Source organism: Triturus cristatus, chromosome 3_2 (assembly GCF_964204655.1).
Source record: "Triturus cristatus chromosome 3_2, aTriCri1.1, whole genome shotgun sequence".
Lineage (NCBI taxonomy): Eukaryota > Metazoa > Chordata > Amphibia > Caudata > Salamandridae > Triturus > Triturus cristatus.
Genome location: NC_140584.1, coordinates 72,017,725 through 72,038,383, shown reverse-complemented (window position 1 = coordinate 72,038,383; position 20,659 = coordinate 72,017,725). Strand labels below are relative to the sequence as shown.

Below are 20,659 nucleotides of genomic sequence, written 5' to 3'. Positions count from 1 at the left end.
TTTGACATTGACAAAACATTGGGTCTAGAACTACTGGGTTTCTCTTTAAAAGATAGCAATGGACAACTACTTATAGGTATTTTGTGCTACCGCCAGGTATAGCCAGCCCCTACTTACAGTCTATGATCGATGTATGTAGCAATATGACACTAACACACTCCAGATTCATTATCCTTGGGGATTTTAATCTCTTGTCTACTTTAGACTAGGGCCCAGCTCTAAAAGACCTCCTTCGATCATGTGAGAAACTAGGATTGCCACAATTGGTGGCAGAACCGACACATCAGGGTGGACAGGGACATATATTAGACTTAATCTTCTCCACCAGAAATCCTGTAGTCACAGAGTGCATTCTCCCTTTATGTTGGTCAGATCGTTATCTTGTGAACTTTTTCATTCAAAACCCAAGATCAACCCTGCAGAAAACAATCACTAAGATCAGACACTATGGTAGAGAATGGAACAAACTCCATAAAGTAGCCAAGGCAAACTCATGTTTAACACCGCGCTCCAAATCGGTGGAAGAGAACTATATAGAATTTGGTAATCAGATCAGAACCATCCTTAACTTGGTCGTCCCGATTAAAGAATTAAAGAATTTACAGAGACTGTCAACCCCTTGGTATAGCATAGAGCTAAAAGAACTGAAAATGTGCTGTAAAACAGCAGAGAGGAAATGGAGGAAACTATATGTGGAAGAGGATAAAATAGTTTTAAAAGAGGCCATGCGTAAATATAAGATAGAGATTACCAGAGCCAAAGCAGACCTACTCTAATGATATTTTGGCTGCACCCACGAGTGCTAGAAGTGTATTCAAAATAAAGCAAGAACTATCTAAACCTGAATGCTTAAATTACCAGGTTCCTGCCTCACAAGATCTTTGTGATAGACTGGGAATGTGTTTCAAGGAGAAAATCAGTAAAATCCTAGATGGACTAGAGGCCACTTCAACAACTCAGTCCCTCCTGATTGGCCATATTGATCCAGGCACAATCTCCCCCATGCTTTTAGTGTATGACACCGCTCAAAAGAGTCAGATGAAGGTCTTAGAACACTTCGAGACTCTAACGGAGGACAAATTCAACAAATTGCCACTGAACATCTCTTTGGGGTCTCCGCAGCACCCTATACCCCACCAGGTGTTGAAAGAGTTGAAGAGAGAACCCTTTCCACAGCTGTGGCAGACCTGTTGCCAATCCTTGAATAGCGGAGCGGTGCCATCGCCTTGGAAGAAGGCCATAGTCACACCACCAGCCCTAGATCCCATGTCTCTAAATAACTATAGGCCCATAACTCTCCTGCCCTATCCAGTGAAGATATTCGAACGCTTTGTCAGCAAAACATTATCTCACATCCTAGAAACCAACCATATATTAGAAGATGAGCAGTTTGGTTTCTGTCCAGGGCACGGAACCAAAAAGCCCTACTGACAGTCATGGATGAACTCAGAATGCGAGCAGACAAAGGCCACATGGTCATACTGGTTCTACTGGATCTGTCTGCCGCGTTCAATATGGTCAACCATTGTATTCTCCTGGATAGGCTCTCCTCAATTGGAGTGGGGGGCACTGTGGCAAAGTGGCTGCAATACTTTCTGTCTAATAGACAGTAGGCCTTAGGCCTTCCCCCTTACAATCTGAATATAGGGCCATTAAACATGGCGTCCAACAGGGGTCCGCAATTAGTCCCATACTATTTAACATATACAAGAGCAAACTGATCCCAATTAGTAGGTCATACAAAATCAACCTAGTAAATTATGCCAGTGATACCCAACTAATCCTGTCTTTGGAGGGAGATCACTCACTGCCACTAGATACTTCCTAAGAATGCAGGCAAAGAACTGCAGCATGGCTCAAGTCCAATACGTTACAGTTTAATGGTGGATAAATTTGCCCGGAGGGGCGGCTCTTTAAGGCACGCTTCCGCAGTTTGTTAGCGCTTTTTAGCCTTACTTAGTGTTTTTATTTAGTGTGTTCTTTTTCCTTGCTGTTTGATAGGAGTCCCCCCTTACCTCCACATAATATTGGAGAATCACCGCTCTTTTAGCGGGTCCGGGCTCCCTGGTAGTTTGGAACAGCAGCGCTCCGATTTTGGGCGCCATTTTGGGTTGGGCAGTGGCGCTCTGGCAGCGCCATCTTTAGCGTCCTTCTGGGGCAGGTAGGACCTCACCTGGAGGACCTATTTAAGGCGGCTCTTGTGTGTGCTCGCCCTCGTTGGATAAATTTGCCCGGAGGGGCGGCTCTTTAAGGCACGCTTCCGCAGTTTGTTAGCGCTTTTTAGCCTTACTTAGTGTTTTTATTTAGTGTGTTCTTTTTCCTTGCTGTTTGATAGGAGTCCCCCCTTACCTCCACATAATATTGGAGAATCACCGCTCTTTTAGCGGGTCCGGGCTCCCTGGTAGTTTGGAACAGCAGCGCTCCGATTTTGGGCGCCATTTTGGGTTGGGCAGTGGCGCTCTGGCAGCGCCATCTTTAGCGTCCTTCTGGGGCAGGTAGGACCTCACCTGGAGGACCTATTTAAGGCGGCTCTTGTGTGTGCTCGCCCTCGTTGGATAAATTTGCCCGGAGGGGCGGCTCTTTAAGGCACGCTTCCGCAGTTTGTTAGCGCTTTTTAGCCTTACTTTGTGTTTTTATTTAGTGTGTTCTTTTTCCTTGCTGTTTGATAGGAGTCCCCCCTTACCTGCACATAATATTGGAGAATCACCGCTCTTTTAGCGGGTCCGGGCTCCCTGGTAGTTTGGAACAGCAGCGCTCCGATTTTGGGCGCCATTTTGGGTTGGGCAGTGGCGCTCTGGCAGCGCCATCTTTAGCGTCCTTCTGGGGCAGGTAGGACCTCACCTGGAGGACCTATTTAAACCGTTCCTTCTAGCGCAGCGGGATCGCGCAGCGGGGTTGCCTTCGCTTTTGCCTGAGTCTTGCCAGAGTCCTGCCCGTCTGCGTCCGTCAGCGTCTCGGAGGCGGCGGAGCGGCGAGAGTGCCTGGCTGTAAGTCTGTCTGTCGGGTAAAATGGTTTGTTATACTGCTAGGGAACTACGTGCGTTGCAAAGCTCCTCTTGTGCTTGCCGCTCCGTGTTCCCGGGCCGTTACAGAGGTAAACGGTTGTGTCCTGCCTGCGGCTGGTCGCCAGGTTATGCCCCGGCCGCTTCTTTACGGAGAGATGAGGTCTGTGTTAAACACCTCTGCTTAATGCTTAACACGAGATCGGTAGGGAAGCACGCCTTGGAGATCTTTGATCTCCTTGTTAGAGAGAAACCACTTTGTCTCCTGCTGACAGAAACTTGGTTGGGGGAGACGTCCAATCCGGACATTATGGCGGCATTTTCCTCCTGATTATACAATCTTTCGTCAGGATAGAGTGAAAGGCAGGGGAGGAGGGGTGGCGGTAGTAGTGAAAAAGTCAGCTACCTGTTCTATCGCTTCTCTGGGTACCATTGTAGGAGCCGAATCCCTTGCCTTCACTATCAGATTAACCCCTCATCAAGCTCTGAAAGGGCTGCTGGTATATAGATCTCCTGGACCAGTGGGCTCTTTTTTTGATGACCTTCAGGGGGCTATATCTGGTATGGCGTTAAGTACGCAGCACTGTCTTCTGGCAGGAGATTTTAATTTTCATATGGACGATGGCGATGATCCGGATGTAAAAAAACTGCTCGACATTACGGCTCCTCTCGGTCTTGTCCCTTTTTTGGTTGGTTCCACACATGACAAGGGACATACTTTAGATCAGGTTTTCTCCTCGGTTCCTCTTGTTGATGTTGAGCTCCTTCCGGTGCTCTGGACCGACCATAGGTTGGCCAGATTCGGTGTATTGGGTGGTGAAAAATCACTCAATAGCGCCCCAGACAGCATGGTACTGTTCAAAGGGCTCTGCACAGAGTCACACCTGAGCTGCTGGCTCAGGCTGCTATGGACCATCCTTGCCCTCTTTCAGGGGATTTAGAGCAGGATGTGGAGTCCTTGCAGGGATGGCTGTTGGAGAGGCTGAATGATCTGGCCCCCGCAATGGCCCCTCGGGATATGGCTAAGAGGGTTTCAGCCCCATGGTTCACTAAGGCATTGTGTGCTACTCGTGCCCAGTGTAAGGTGGCCGAGAGGGCATGGCACCTTCGCTATGACCCGGAAGCTAGATTGGCTTATAGGACAATGATTAAATCCTATCATCAGGATATTCTCCGGGAGAAAAAGGATTATCTGGCCAGGAGGATTGAGACTGCCTCCAACTCCTGTAAAGAGATCTTTACTGTGGTGAGGGAGTTTACGGCGCCCAGATCCAACGTGTCCCGCAGTGTTCCATCAGAGCGCTGGGTCTGTGATCTGGCCAAATTTTTCACGGATAAGATAAAATCTATCCAGGACTCTTTCCCAGTGAGGTCTGTGGAGGTGTGTTCCAGTCCGATGGCCGGATTGTCCTCCCCGTCCGCGCAGGGTGCGGTTCTTGTTGAGTTTCCTCCTGTCTCTGCCGATGTTTCTTTAGCTCTTCTGGCCAACCTTAAATCGGGCTCACCATTGGATTCCTGTCCTGCCAAATTTTTGGCCAAGATGGCGGCCGTGGTTAACCCACTAGTCAACCCTTTGGTGAATCTGTCTTTGAGGGAGGGGAGGGTTCCGCTGCCCTGGAAAAGAGCTATGGTGATCCCCCTCCTCAAAAAGCCTGTGTTGGACTCTGAGGTTCTGGCCAATTATAGGCCGATTTCCCTTCTGCCGGCCTTGGCTAAGATTACAGAGAAGCATGTACATGGCGTTCTCTCTAGCTTTCTCGAATCCAATGATTTGTTCCATCCATCACAGTCCGGTTTCCGTCCTAATTTAAGTACGGAGACGGCACTTCTGGAAGTGTCTGAGATCATCAGGGAGACACTGGATTCTGGAGGAAGGGCCATGCTCGTCATGCTGGATTTGTCGGCGGCCTTTGACACCGTCCCCCATGAGGTGCTCCTCTCCAGACTTTATGACATCGGTCTGAGGGGGACGGTGTTCAATTGGTTTACATCTTTTCTCGAGGGCCGCCGACAAACGGTCTGGGCCTCTCCGAGCTCCGCCGAGATGCCGCCATTGGGAGTCGGTGTTCCACAGGGTTCTGTGTTGAGCCCGACTCTGTTCAACATCTTTATGACACCTTTGGCGGCACTGGTGGAGTCCTCTGGGGCCCGGATCGTATCCTACGCTGATGACACTCAACTGCTCTTCACGTGTGGGAAAGATCAGGCTTTTGATGGAGAGAACATCCGGGGTTGCTTGGAGATGGTCTTTGGCTGGTTCCAGCGGAACAGCCTTAAGGCAAACTCCAGTAAATCGGAGGTGTTGTTTTTCGGCTGCTCTCTGGACCCTGACTGGCAGGCCTGGTGGCCATTAGGTATGTGCTCCCCTGCCCAGGCATCGCTCGTGGCTAAGAATCTGGGAGTGAAGGTTGACAATAATTTGTCACTGAGCTCACATATTTCTGGCCTGGTGGGTACCTGCTTCGGCATTCTTAAGATGCTTCGGAAGTTCCTGCCTTTACTCACAGAAGAGCATAGAAAGATCACTGTGCAAGCCTTGATAGGCTCCAGATTGGACTACGCGAACGTCCTTTATGTAGGTCTTCCGGAATATCTGGTTCAGCGGCTGCAGGTTGTGCAGAACTCCGCGGCCCGGGCTATTTTTGGCCTCCATAGGCGAGCAAGAGCTTCGGGTCTGGTGCGATCGCTTCATTGGTTACCTATCCGGAAGCGGATTATGTTTAAAGCACTGACCCTGGCGCATAAAGCGCTTTTTGGCGCCGGAGCAAAGTATCTACAGCGGAGACTGTCTTTCTACCGCCCAGCTAGATCTCTGCGGTCGGAATCTTTATTTCTCGCGGTGGTTCCTCGAGTGAGGAAGGCCCGCACTGGGGGTCGCTCTTTTAGTTTGAGGGCGCCTCAGTTGTGGAACTCTTTGCCTTTGGACCTACGGTCCTCCTCTTCTCTCCTTCTGTTTAGGAAGAGCCTCATGACTTGGCTTTTTAACCTTTAGGGTGTCTCTGTCTTTTTCTTTTGTCTGATTTAGTTTTTTGTTTTACTGAGCTGCCTCGATAAAGCGCCGGGACACTCCACGGAGTAGCCGAGCGCTATAGAAATAAAGGTTTAACATAACATAACATAACATAACAAACAGAGATTATATGCTGTCCAGCGACGAAAGTTTCAACTCCCCTTTCTCCTAATTTCTGGCCTATATTGTCAGACAAGTCTCCGGTGCCTTGAGAGACAATTCAGAACCTGGGTGTAATTTTCAATAAAAAGCTCAGCCTGAACATTCAAGTGAAGAAAACATCTGGAATCTGCTTCTCCCTCATCAGAGCATTGCACAAGATACTCCCAATGCTCTCCACCTCATCCAGAGCATTAGTGGTTCGAAGTGTAATTTTGAGTCGGCTGGATTATTGCAATGCCTTGCTACTGGGAGCTCCGACCTACCTAATTAAGAGACCACAGATAGTTCAAACTGTGGCAGCTAAGATGACCCTAAATAGACCAAACAGGTCTTCTGCATCTCAGTCTCTGAAGGAACTTCACTAGCTCCTACTGGTACAGAGAATAAGGTTTAAATCGCTCTGTATTGTTTTTAAGGCCCTCCTTGGCTTCAGACCAGTTCCCCTACAAAAGAGACTTAACTGGCTTGCCTCCAAAAGAAATCTACGCTCCTCCTCAGCCAATTTGTCCAGCATGTCCAGGTTTAGTAAAACCAGATTTAGAGGAAGAGCATTCATGATCGATGCAGCTCGATTATGGAATGAACTCCCAATAACCCTGAGACAGTTAGGTGAGCTACTTTACTTTAGGGGAAAAAAACATGGCTCTTCCCAAAAGAGTAGAGCATGATTAAAACAATATACTGGCCCTGTAGCTGCGAATCACTGTCACACTTTCTTTCCGGCACTATGTGCTTGTAGATGCGTAACGCAGCACCAGGATACCCATGGGGTGAGAGTGCTCTTTATATATGACCCAAATAATTAAATAATAAATAAATAAAGTTGTAAGTCTAAAAATAATTTGTTATATATTGTGTTGCGGAATACTGCGGTAACTCTACGGCATAACTCGGTACATGCCAATGACAAGGCAGCATATGATTGGCTAATGGCTGTCTTTACAAAAACGTGAAAGGCTGCTATGTTATTTTCAGCACACTTTAACTGCGCTCTGTTTTAGGGTCTTGGAGATAGGTAAGTAGTTGTTTTTATTTTTTGTCCTGATAAGTAGTGAAATGTAATTTAATGTAAAGGAGTCTTGTATAGCGCATGCTGTCACTCTTCGTGTATCCTGGCGCCTTAACCTAGAGAGTTGAAAAAGGTACCTGTAAACAAATTGCCCGGGGATTCATAGCACAGAATACTTCTACCTAGAAAACAGCCAGTTCTTCAGCCTCTTCCTAAATGGAAGCATAGAATGAATTTGCCTGATGTCTGAGGGAAGTTAATTCCATAGCCGTGAGTCTGCCACGCTAAAGGCTCTGCCACCAGACTTCGTTTTCTTGAACCTTAAGGTGTTTACCTGGTTTGCACTTGCCGAACGAAGAGTTCTCCTGGGGGCATACCAAGTAAATTTCCTCTGCAGGGGTTCTGGGCCCATTCCGTGTACTGCTCTTAACACAATACAGAGGGATTTAAATTGTATCCTCTGGTGAACTGGCAGCCAATGAAGGTCCTTCAGGGCCATAGAAGTTGAGGAACTACGCTGCCTGTTCAGAGCTAATTTGTCTGCTATTGACTGGATCCTTTGCAACCTCTGTATCGTTGATTTTGAAGCACCCAAGTACAGTGAGTTGCAGTTATCCAGCCTGCTCAAAATCACACACCTCACAACTTGTGATCTTGTGGCAGCAGGTAACAGCGGCAAAATCTTTCGTAGAGTTCTGAGCAGGGAGAAACATGTGCTAACTGTTTTACTGGCTTGTGACTCCTGCCGCAGGTTATCATCCAGCAGAACCCCCAAATTACGCACAATTTTAACTGGTGCTAGAGGTTTATTCGTTGGAGTAAGCTGAAATTCTAACAATAGGGGACGAGCAATCTTAGTTGTTGAGCAGTATACATTCTCTGTTTCTTCCCCATTAAATTGTAACAAGTTAATTCTAAGCCATTTAGTAGTTTGTTGCTTACACTCCTGAAATGTATTCAGGGAAACTGCCTGGTTACCTTCAAGTGAGAACACCAATTGCGTATCATCTGCATAGTTTACAAGATCAATATCAAAAGATTTGATAATGGAGATGAGAGGACGCAAATAAATGTTAAATAAAATTGGACTTGTAGCTGATCCCTGTTGTACCCCGTGGCATACGGGGGATTTTGAGGATGTGAAAGGTGAAATTGTAACTACCTGTTGTCTACCTGTCCGATAGGAACGTAGCCAGTTCAGTGCCAGACCTTTTACTCCAATACTCTCTAGTCTTTTCAATAAGATATTATGATTCACCGTATCAAATGCGGCCGACATATCCAATAATACCAGTTCACTTGAGTTACCATTGTCAGCCCGCATTCTTAGGTTATCTAATACTGTCACTACGGCGTTTTCAGTTCCATTCCCCGGACGAAACCCAAATTGAGCCTCATCTAAAAGATGATTTTCTTCTAGAAAAAGAGAGAGAGATATACTGACTGCACACTCCAGAATTTTTACCGGATAAGGCAGCAAGGAGATAGGCCTATAGCTTTCCGGGCAGAGGGGGTCTAGTGTGGGTTTCTTAAGTAGCGGGGTCACTCCAGCTAGCTTCCAACCCTCTGGTGCTAATCCCTGATCTAGTGATTGGCAACAGATGTGCCATAACCGGGGAAAGATTTCTGAATTGAATTCTTTCCATTTCCTCTGCGGAACAGGGTCCAGAGGTGAGCCAGAGGATACACTCAATGCTAGTGTATTAAAAGCCTCCTCAGTAGGGATTTGAAAGTGCTCTAGCACAGCTTGTTGGTCACTATCTTCTTCCTGTTGCTCTGTCATCAATGTATCAGATAGAACTTTTTCCGCCTCCAACCTAGTGTTATTATTGGAATTAAGACCATTGATAATTTTATTGGTCTTTTCATCAAAGTAAATCGCAATATCATCACACAGCTTTTGTGTTGCTTTGCTCTGGTTACCCACACAGGCAGGATTGGAAAGCTCCTTCACTATTGTAAAAAGAGCCCTTGTACTATTAGGTGCCCGCAAGATAGATTGAGCATAGTATTCAGCTTTTGCCCTAGCAATTGCTTCTTTGTATAGCAAATGTTGTATTTTCAAAGCTTTCTTATCTATGTCCGCATAAAATTTCCTCCATTTTCTCTCAGCTTGTTTGCAATTTTTTCGTAGTATTTTTAATTAATCACTGTACCATGGAGCTGAAAGATTCTTCCTGTTTTTTAGTTCCTTTACCGGAATTATGTGATCAAGTGTAAAATTTAACTGATCACAGAAAACCTGATAGTTTTCTTCCACCGATTTACAAGATACAAATGTATTTTGTTCCGAAAATAACGGTGTGTGTTTATTTTTTGATGGTTTAGCCCACACCCTTCCTTGACGGGAGCGTACCGATTGGATCAGTTTTATTCTAACACAGGGTATTGCTACCGAAAATTCAATCAAAGAGTGATCAGTCCAGCATTGGGGCAATATTTCCATCACCTTTGTCTCCCTTTGGTTGCCAAATATTAAATCTAATATATGGCCGCCTTGATGGGTTGGTTGATGAACTAGTTGGTGTAAGTTAAGGCTCTCACATGCTTGCACTAAGTCTCCGAGTGCCAGGGCAAGATTCACATTGTCCCAGAGGTTGAAGTGACCCAATATATTTGTCCTGGAATGGGTCAATGATAGGTTAGCAAAAGTGTCAATCAGGGCTTGGTACTGGGGATTTAGTCCTCCCGTAGGTCTGTAGCACACAATTCCTGACAATACTTGTCCTCTCGCCTCATTCAGTGAAAAGCCCAATAGTTCCATGCCTGCTACGTCATCAATGTGTAGGGGAGTGAAATTCCACTTCTCTTAAAAAATTACTCCAACTCCCCCACCTCTTCCTTCTAATCTAGGTTTATGAAAGATTTTGTATCCCGCTGGACAGGCTAGTCCCAATTCAACTGTGGAGTTAGCTCATGTCCATGTTTCTGTCAAAACAGCACATCTAAATCAGAGCCCTCCAACAAAATAGATACTTTTTAAAAGTGTTTAACTAGAGATCTAGTATTAAGTAGCCCACATTTCAGACTACCAGTAAAGTGATCACTTGTTGAGACATTAACTCTGTTTCTCATAACTTTTAATACCCCCCTATTGTCCATTTTACCAATACATAGGAGTTCCTCCCTTGAGTAGCACCTCCTAGCTTTTTCTGAGGAAACACTGGCAGCGTGGCTGGCTCTGAGCGCGACTGGTGTGCGGATGGGCGCAGACGGACTTACCTGTGGCACGCCTCCGCTGCACGCTTGCATCACTCTCCTAATATAGGGAGGAGTAAGCTGATCTGGATGACTAGAGCGCTGTCCAAGATGGCGTAGTTATGGTGTATGTAGGTATTTATATTTTACAGAGAACCGCGCTACTACCTATAAAGTACCACAGTAGTTACAGGAAAAATAGGAAAAAATTGAAAAATACACTGTTGTATTGTATATTATTGAGCTTTAGTGTATTAGTGTATTTAGAGTGTTCTAACAAATGTAATAAATTTTATTTATGCACTGCAGTACTTCCTAGATAGCACCACAGTACTCCGTAAAATATTTTTTAAAAATATAGAAACTTATAAATCATTTTTCCTACCCATTATCACTTTTATAAAGTGTGATATATAGTGAAAACTTAAAAATCAAATACTTACCTATATCTAAGGCCCTAGGCCAGAACACAACCAAAGTGTACTTAAACCAACATCAATCGATCAATCATTGGCATTTGTAAAGCGCGCTACTCACCCGGAAGGGTCTCAAGGCGCTAGGGGGGGGGGGGGGGGGGCTAATGCTCGAACTGCCAGGTCTTGAGCTGCCTTCTGAAGGAGAGGTGGTCCTGTGTAGAGCGAAGATGGCTGGGAAGAGAGTTCCAGGTCTTTGCTGCAAGGTAGGAGAATGACTTGCCTCCGGCGGTGGCTCTGCGGATGCGGGGGACGGCTGCCAGGGCTTGTCCGGTCGATCGTAGGTTGCGAGTGGGTACGTAGAAGGAGACGCGGTGGTTGATGAGCTTGGGGCCTTGGTTGTGAAGGGCTTTGTGTGCGTGGGTGAGGAATCTGAATGTGATTCTTTTGCTTACTGGGAGCTTTTTCAGATGGCCGGAGATGTGGTGGTGGCGCGGGACGTCCAGGATGAGGCGTGCGGCTGCGTTCTGGATACGTTGGAGTTTCTTCTGTATTTTGATCGTGGTGCCTGCGTAGAGGGTGTTGCCGTAGTCCAGGCGGCTGGTGACGAGGGCGTGGGTGACGGTTTTCCTGGTGTCGGTGGGTATCCAGTGGAAGATATTGCGGAGCATGCGTAGAGTGTTGAAGCATGACGAGGTGACTGCGTTGACTTGTCTGGTCATGGAGAGGGAGGAGTCCAGGATGAAGCCGAGGTTGCGGGCGTGGTCGGTGGGTTGGGGAGTGCTGCCTAGGGCGGGGGGCCACCAGGAGTCGTCCCATGATGTTGGAGTCGGGCCTAGGATGAGGACCTCCGTCTTGTCGGTGTTGAGTTTAAGCCGGCTGTCCGTCATCCAGTCAGCGACTTCCTTCATTCCTTCGTGCAGTCTGGTTCTAGCGGAGGATGGGTTGTTGGTGAGAGAGAGGATGAGTTGTGTGTCGTCTGCGTAGGAGATGAGGCTGAGTCCGTGTTTGCGTGCGATGTTTGCCAGGGGGATCATGTAGATATTGAAGAGGGTGGGGCTGAGGGAGGATCCTTGTGGGACGCCGCAGATGACCTCGGTAGCCGCTGATCTGAAAGGGGGGAGGCGGACTCTCTGAGTTCTTCCGGAGAGGAACGAGATGATCCAGTCCAAGGCCTTGCCTTGGATGCCGGCGTTGCTGAGGAGCTGTATCAGAGTGCGGTGGCATACCGTGTCGAAGGCTGCGGAGAGGTCTAGGAGTATGAGGGCCGCAGTCTCTCCCTTGTCGGTCAGGGATCTGATGTCATCCGTGGCTGCGATGAGGGCGGTCTCGGTGCTGTGGTTGGCCCTGAAGCCGAACTGCGAGGGGTCGAGTGATTCGTTGGCTTCGAGGAAGGTGGTGAGTTGTGTGTTGACGTTTTTCTCAATTACCTTTGCTGGAAACGGGAGGAGAGAGATGGGTCGGAAGTTCTTGAGGTCTGTGGGGTCTGCTGTCGGCTTCTTGAGGAGGGCGTTGAGTTCTGCGTGTTTCCAGCTCTCGGGGAAGGTGGCGGTGGTGAGGGAGGTGTTGATGATGTCTCGGAGTTGGGGTGCGATGATGTCGGCTTTGTTGAAGATGTAGTGGGGGCATGGGTCGGTGGGGGATCCTGAGTGGATGGAGTTCATTGTGCGGGTGGTTTCCTCGGTGGTGACCGGGGTCCAGGCGTGGAGGGTGGCGCTGTGGGGTGTGGGTTCCGGAGGGGGGTACGTGGTTGTTGTGGTGAAGCTGTTGTAGATGTCGGTGATATTGTGGTGGAAGAAGGTTGCGAGGGAGTTGCAGAGGTCTTGTGAGGGGGTGATGGCGTTGTTTTCGGCGTCGGGGTTGGAGAGTTCTCTGATGATACCGAATAGTTCTTTGCTGTTGTGAGAGTTGTTGTCAAGTCTTTCTTTGAAGGAGGATTTTCTTGCTGCACGGAGGAGTTGGTGGTGTTTTCTGGTGGCGTTTTTGAGGGATGACATGTTCTCGTCAGTCTGGTTGAGACACCAGGTTTTCTCGAGGGTGCAGTATTGCTTTTTGGAGTCCTTGAGGGTGGAGTTGAAACAGGTGCTTCTCTTGTGGTTGGCTCCGTTCGGGCCGGCCTTCAGGGGAGCCAGGAGGTTAGCGCAGTCGGAGATCCAGTTCGAGAGGTTGTTGGCTGCCTCGTTGGGATCTGAGGTGCAGGTGGGGGGGTTCTGGGAGAGAGATGATGTGAGTTGGTCGGCGGTGATTCAGTTCCATTGTCTTCTTGGTGGTTGTCGGGCGTGGTGGTGGGTTGTGGTTTTCTTGTAGCTGAAGTGGACGCAGCTGTGGTCCGTCCAGGAGAGTTTGGTGGTGTGGTTGAAGGAGATGTGTTTGCTGGAGGAGAAGATGGGGTCGAGCGTGTGTCCGGCGTAGTGGGTGGGGGTGTTGACCAGTTGCTTGAGTCCGAGGTTGGAGAGGTTGTCCAGTAGGGTGGTGGTGTTGGTGTCGTTGTTCTTCTCTTGGTGGAAGTTGAGGTCCCCTAGGAGGATGTAGTCGGCGGAGGGGAGGGCTTGTGGGCTGACGAAGTCAGCGATGTCTTCGCTGAATTTGGTGCGTGGTCCATGGGGCCTGTAGATGAGGGTTCCTCTGAGGGTGGTCTTGGGGTCGCTGTGGATTTGGAAGTGGAGGTGTTCGGCCTCGGGGAGTGTGTTGTCGGTGTTGGTCGTGATGCGGATGGAGCTCTTGTGGACGATGGCGATGCCGCCTCCGGTGAGGTTGGTGCGGTCTTTCCTGATGATTTTGTATCCGTCAGGGATGGCTATGGCGATATTGGGTGCCGAGGAGGGGTTCATCCAGGTCTCCGTGAGGAAGGCGATGTCCGGGGATGTTGAGTCGATGAGGTTCCACAGTTCGATGGCGTGTCTGTGGACGGAGCGCGTGTTGATCAGGATGCATTCGAGTTTGTGTTCGGGGGTGCTGTTCTTGTGGGGTGCGTTGGGGGTGCGTGGGCAGGTGAATCTGCAGTTGTGGCAGGTAAAAGGTCCGTGGGTGCGTCTCGGGGTGGTGCGGCAGGAGCCCGGCGTACTGCCGGGGTTGAGTTCGACGAGGGCGGCGGTGTCGTAGGTCAGGCGTGGGTGGTGGGGGTTGTGGTGGCCAGGGGTCGTGGCGCTGGGCGCGGTGCAGGCGCGGACGGGCGCAGACGGGCTTGCCTTTGGCGCGCCTTCGGCGCGCCAGCGGCGCGGACGCGCAGCGGCCGCCATTTAAGGGATAGCTGGGAGGAGGGGTCAGCTGGAAGGCGGGTGGCGGGGGGGTAGGGGGCCAATGGGAGCTTCAAACAAACGCCGGGAAAAAGCGGAAAAAAGCGGGGGAGAAAAAATACGGCGAAGACCGAGAAACGGGAAAGAAGCGGAAAAAAGCGACGAAAAAAGCGGGCAAACGGCGAGGGGGCACGCACAGTCGATCTGGGTCACGCACTCGGGGTACAAAAGGAAGAGGGGATGGCAATTGCTCAGCACTCGGGGGGGCACGCACTCTGGGTACAAGGAAGCAAAAAGGAGGCGGACACTCGGGAAACAGGAATCAAGGGGGACACTTACTCACTTTCAGAGGGCAGCAAGGCAATAAGCGGTAACAGACACAGGCACAGGTGGCGCTGTCGCAGCTCGGGGAGCGACCTACCCTGGGGTCAAGGGTCGCTACCTGAGTCGCGCAGCGGCCGCCATTTAAGGGATAGCTGGGAGGAGGGGTCAGCTGGAAGGCGGGTGGCGGGGGTTAGGGGGCCAATGGGAGCTTCAAACAAACGGCGGGAAAAAGCGGAAAAAAGCGGGGGAGAAAAAATACGGCGAAGACCGAGAAACGGGAAAGAAGCGGAAAAAAGCGACGAAAAAAGCAGGCAATTGGCGAGGGGGCACGCACAGTCAATCTGGGTCACGCACTCGGGGTACAAAAGGAAGAGGGATGGCAATCGCTCAGCACTCGGGGGCACGCACTCGGGGTACAAGGAAGCAAAAAGGAGGCGGACACTCGGGAAACAGGAATCAAGGGGGACACTTACTCACTTTCAGAGGGCAGCAAGGCAATAAGCGGTAACAGACACAGGCACAGGTGGCACAGGTGGCACAGGTGGCACTGTCGCGGCTCGGGGAGCGACCTACCCTGGGGTCAAGGGTCGCTACCCGAGTCGCGCAGCGGCCGCCATTTAAGGGATAGCTGGGAGAAGGGGTCAGCTGGAAGGCGGGTGGCGGGGGGTAGGGGGCCAATGGGAGCTTCAAACAAACGGCGGGAAAAAGCGGAAAAAAGCGGGGGAGAAAAAATACGGCGAAGACCGAGAAACGGGAAAGAAGCGGAAAAAAGCGACGAAAAAAGCGGGCAAACGGCGAGATGGCACGCACAGTCAATCTGGGTCACGCACTCGGGGTACAAAAGGAAGAGGGGATGGCAATCGCTCAGCACTCGGCGGGGCACGCACTCGGGGTACAAGGAAGCAAAAAGGAGGCAGACATGGCTGCTCTTAACTTTTGTAAAGGCAGTCATTAGCCAATCAAATAATGCCTTGTCATCAGCAGGGATGAAACTACAGCAGCCATAGATCTCACTAAGTTAAAATACCTTATAGATTTAGAAATACATACCCTACTTATCTACCTTACCAAAAAGAGCCATCTGCACACCATAATCTATAATCCTGTCAAATTTAATAGAAATCAGACTGTCAGTTTGGCTGCTACACATGTCTACAAAGTCTATGGAAAATTAATTGGGGGGAAATGCATTTGGAACACCCCTTTTTTCTTTGTACCCCTTGATCTAGCACCCCGAAACTTTGTATTATTTGCCAGTGTAGAAAAAGCTATAGGTCTGCAAAGTTTCGTGGAGATTCGTGAAATGAGCGCAAAGGTATTAATTTTCAAAATTCCGAGGAACTTCAGTCTCTAGGAATCCTAACTATGCTTACAGACTGGCTACCGCCACTCTGGTACATATATATTTTCAAACCATTCCTCGCGATGACCTCTGCCTCTGGATGGTGGCAGGCTGCCGGCAAGGATGCGACCCCTTCGTATCCAAACACCATTCAATCCTTTATTCAAAAAGATTGCGCCGAGCCCCAATTTGCTTTTTAAGCGTGCTTTATTTTATCAGGTTGTGGCAAACAACTCCCGATGCGTTTCACAACCCTACGTTTTCTTGGTCATGGATCCTATATATATATATATATATATATATATATATATATATATATGTATAAATATATAGTTTCATAGTACAAATTGCACTCATGCACTCCTTCCGTAATAACAGCACAATCCAAGAGCTTGGAAAGAGTTTTTTCATATATCCAAGCCGCAACCCAACGCGTTTCGGCGAAACCGCCTTGGTCACGGGTGAATTAATTCCTTTAAGTTGCTACATATATAAACTTTACTCAATACGTTCAACGTGCAGACAAACAAGTGACATAAAAAGTGGACTACATAGTCAAAACCTGGTTTCAGAAGTGTCGGCCATCTTGTAAGGGTGAACATGAGCACAATAAACATTATGACATTTACACACAATCTGTTCCAAACGGGAAATGTTAATCCGAATACAAAATTCATTATATAATTAGAACAGAATGACTAATTGTGAGATTTCTACAGACCTTATATAAAGGTTGTATGCTCGGATGCGACATTTGTAGTCATACTGTCATCATCCAAAAAAACGGCAAACTACTGCCTAGTGCTCATAACATTCCCTACTAAGGCTTTATAGTTTACCCCAGCATAATGCTCACATAGCAATACATCTTTGTGGCAGTGAGACATACGCTGACTCTCGTGAATGGAAAGCATGAAAAACCACCGCAAGTAGCCTCATCGAAATAGAAGAATAACTGCATTGATTTGTCAATTTCGTAATCCAGCAAATTAACTTCAGATATTACATAATTGCCAACCAATCTGCTACTGAATATTTTACCCAGTGGGTAAAATTAATATGGCAGTAATTTTACTCTCAAGGTAATACGTTGTTCTGTCAGTTCAATACTCAAGCATGTCCCTCCAGACTCTGCACAATAGCTAAACATGACGTTTTACAAATGTTATTCCCAAGTGGGATTTTGAACACATGGCAGTAATTATACTTTCACAATATTATTCCCAAGTGGGTTAATTGACAAAATATTTGGTAATATTTTCTTCCACTTGCCCACAGGGGCATACAGTATGACTTCATATTGAAGGTTACAAAAGTAGTGGTATAAGTATTCTTCAATATTGTCTTTCTCCATATTTTCTCACCACCTAAAAGGGGGAAACAAATTCACAAATCATGGCACAAACCAGGTTTGCTAAATTACAAAACACAAACAGTGCAAATTATTAAATGTATAGGTGCAATAAAAACATAATTAAAATCATACAGATACACAGTACTAGAGGCAAAAGGGCCAAGGTCACTCTTTCAAATAATTCATTTTTCTGTAACCAAGAGAAGATATTAACAGAGGTCAGAATATTTAAAATAATCTCATTGGTTTATTCACCCAGAAACCAGGACAACTCTTCTTCAGAGTTGAGACCACCCGGAATCTTAGTGTCTAGTTCCAAAATATAATTAGACTCCAATTGGCGCAATCTCCAAATTCTATCCCCACCTCTTACAGTAGCAGGCACCCGATCAATTACAAAGAATCGTAATAAATTACGATTACTTTTGTGAAATTCATCAAAATGTCGCGCCACTGGAGACAATTTATCCTTGTTTTGTATTTCTCTCATGTGCTCCAGAATACGTTTCTTAGCAGCAAACATAGTGCTGCCCACACACTTCTTAGCACATGGGCAAACCAAAACATATATACAAAAATCAGACAGACATCTCAGATGTTTCTCTGTCGGCCTCTCTGAATCTGTCACCGAAAAGTGAACATTTTTTATGTTGGAACTGAACTTGCAGGCTTTGCAGGACATACAGGTATAAAAACCTTGAATGTTAGTACTTAGGGGTTTCATGAGTGTGACTTCATTCCTACACAGTCTGTCCTTTAAAGAGTTAGGCTTACTGAATGTGATGTTAGGAGAGCCGTTAACAACGCCTTCCAATGTTAGTTCTGTTTTTAGAATTCTCCAATGTTTATTAAGACATTTTCTCACATCTTGTGAGCTTGAATTATAAGTTGTTATGTATCTATTGATATTGTCTTCTTCTTTATTGATCTTCTCCTTAGGAACCAGCAGCTCAACCTGTTTAAGTTGGGCAGCTTTAGTTCATGCATTCTCAATGTATTTGAGGTTATACCCCCTATCCAGAAACCTCTCACTCATGCATTCACATTCTTTTTCAAAATCATGGTCTGAACTGCAATTTCTCCGAGCCCGGAGGAATTCCCCATAGGGGATGCTCTGAATCAAAACTTTCGAATGACCACTCTCTGCATGCAGCAGGGTATTTCCTGCTGTCTTCTTGCGATAAAGTCTGGATGTTAGTTGATCATTGACTATTTCCACTTGTAGATCCCAAAATTCAATACAGGAATTACTTATTTTACCTTCAAATTTCAGATTGACCTCATTCCTGTTTAATGCAGAAATAAATTAATTAGCCTGCTCCTGACCGCCATCCAGATGATAAAAAGGTCGTCAATATACCGCAACCAGAGTTTTACTTGGTCACGGTATTGACTTATATCCTGGGCACCTGCTGCTCCCACCACCCCATAAAGACGTTAGCGTAACTCAGAGCTAAAAAAAACAAAGGTTACAGGGACGTTATAGTTAGTCTCAGGTTTCACTCATACAAAACCAGTGAAATTCAGTAGTTATAGTTACCTGAGCTAACTATACCTCCCGCCCCCACAATGCACTGCTTATGACCTCACATATTACATGGTATTTCCTAACTATAATGTCGAGATTTGAATATAATGAAATAAGGGTCAATCTTTGTGTGTAACAATAAAAAAATGAAGTAAATAACTAATTAAAGGAACTATGATATATTTTCTGTGATTTTGCTAAGTTGGTTCCATAAAAAAATTCCACTGCGCAGTTCAACAAGAGTGCAGTGGCTTGGTGACATTATGTTTTTTCCAGGGTAGCAAATAATTGAAAAGCAGTAGCAAGCAGCTGTTAGTAATTCTTCCCCTTGCCATGCCATCACACTGTTTGCATTTTAAATGCAAACATGTGCACTAGGTCATCAAGGCAGTAAATATGAAGAGGACTCTTGGTAAGTCACCCGAAACAGGCCAAGCTGCACATTTCTTAATTCCGTTTTCTCAGCATTTGAGAACATAATCCTTCTCTAGATGTTAATCCTATTGCTTTCAAGAGGGCTCTTATATCCTTCTGGTTTTTTTTCTTAACAACAAATTTATTAGGTTATTTTGCCATAGGAGGGGCCATAGCCCTACAAGGATCCGCAACGAAGAAAGGATGTTGTTATAGCAAATAACCACATTTCTGTTATGTAACAACACCCGCCGAACATGCAGGTGAAACATTATAAACAATGTGCAGACCGTTCTCGATCTCCGTAGATCCTTCTGTTTTTTAAATAAAAGCCATGGCTCATTAACATTGTCTGATAAGTAATATGTTTATGTGGTTGGTAGTTGTGTGCTAATTCATGGTTTTGCAGCTCGGTATAGTGTGTAGTATTATCATTGCATATGTATCAGGATTTCATATATGGTGAGCTGCATATTTGCCTCTCTTTGGTGTGATTTATTGGGTATGAAGACGGTTGTTATCTTTAGATAGTGTGTGTGATATAACTTGGTTTCACGTGTTAAGGGTATGTTTTTAATAACATGTTTTCTATAAAAGGTATGTCACATGCGCAAATACATAGGGAATTCAACCTTTCATCTCGAAAGTGCAATCTTAAAGCTAGGTTCATAGCCTATTGTCTAAAAGACAAACAAGCGCGAGATAACACGCTAAAGAAAAACATCTGGACAATGATAAACAGCCCAAGGGTCTACATGGTGTGAATATTTAGCTCACTGTGTTGAAGTACTGGAAACTCAGGAAATATGGTCCGCCCCTGTACCCACATTGGCAGCAGCAAGACTCCTAAGAAAATAAGCGGAGATAATGTCAGCCAATAGTGACATACAAATCCTGAAAAATGTAAGTCAAGGAAGCTGGGCATCAAAACTTTACAACTGTGGTGCCTTGCTACATTAAAGGATCCTCCCCTGAAAGCCGATAATGAAGCGCCAACTAATGAATACTAAGGTTCAACTTGATTCCACTTTTGGTTTACAAAATACTGTAGCCACTCAGTGCCGAGTATGTGGGGGAGTAGAGGAATCTTTAAGCCACATATTGTGCACCTGCGAGAAACTACCCGCTTAGAGAATATACTGGCTTTGCCCCATTTGGCATATTTTAAATATTTGGATATGTCAAGCTGCCCTGGTTGAGTGCATGAAAGGTGAATCAGTGCAGCTTGCGGGGCACTTCATGAAATATCTGTCTGCTGTAAAAGCAGTTCTGGATTCTGATAATCATATAGAACTATAATCCATAATGCCGTACCATTTGTATTAAATCCTCATGTTTATAGTTGCCTAAAGGGTGTCTAAACTTTTTAATCCCTAGAACAACAGGGTGATAAATCTTCATACACCCTTTTATAATATTGGAATCAATGCACTTTATATGGTTTTAATATGGCTCGATGCAATGATTTTAATTAATTGTGCAATAAACTATCTATCTACCTAAGGTGCATTTAGCATGTTGTTATTATTATCTTGTATATGTGGATCCATATTCTGTGATTTGTTGTGCATATTTGAATGACTGTTGTGTGATATGGGCGATTGTGGGTATGGCAGGGTATTATGTTAGATATTTATATTTTATATGTAAGTGAGGCCTTTGGCAAT

At 46.4% G+C, this 20,659-nt stretch overlaps 1 protein-coding gene across 6 annotated transcripts in view; it reads left to right on the top strand.

The window, feature by feature from the left end:
• GRAMD1B (GRAM domain containing 1B) overlaps positions 1 to 20,659 on the top strand; it is a 950,052-nt gene that overhangs the window by 891,104 nt on the left and 38,289 nt on the right. The window lies entirely within an intron of this gene.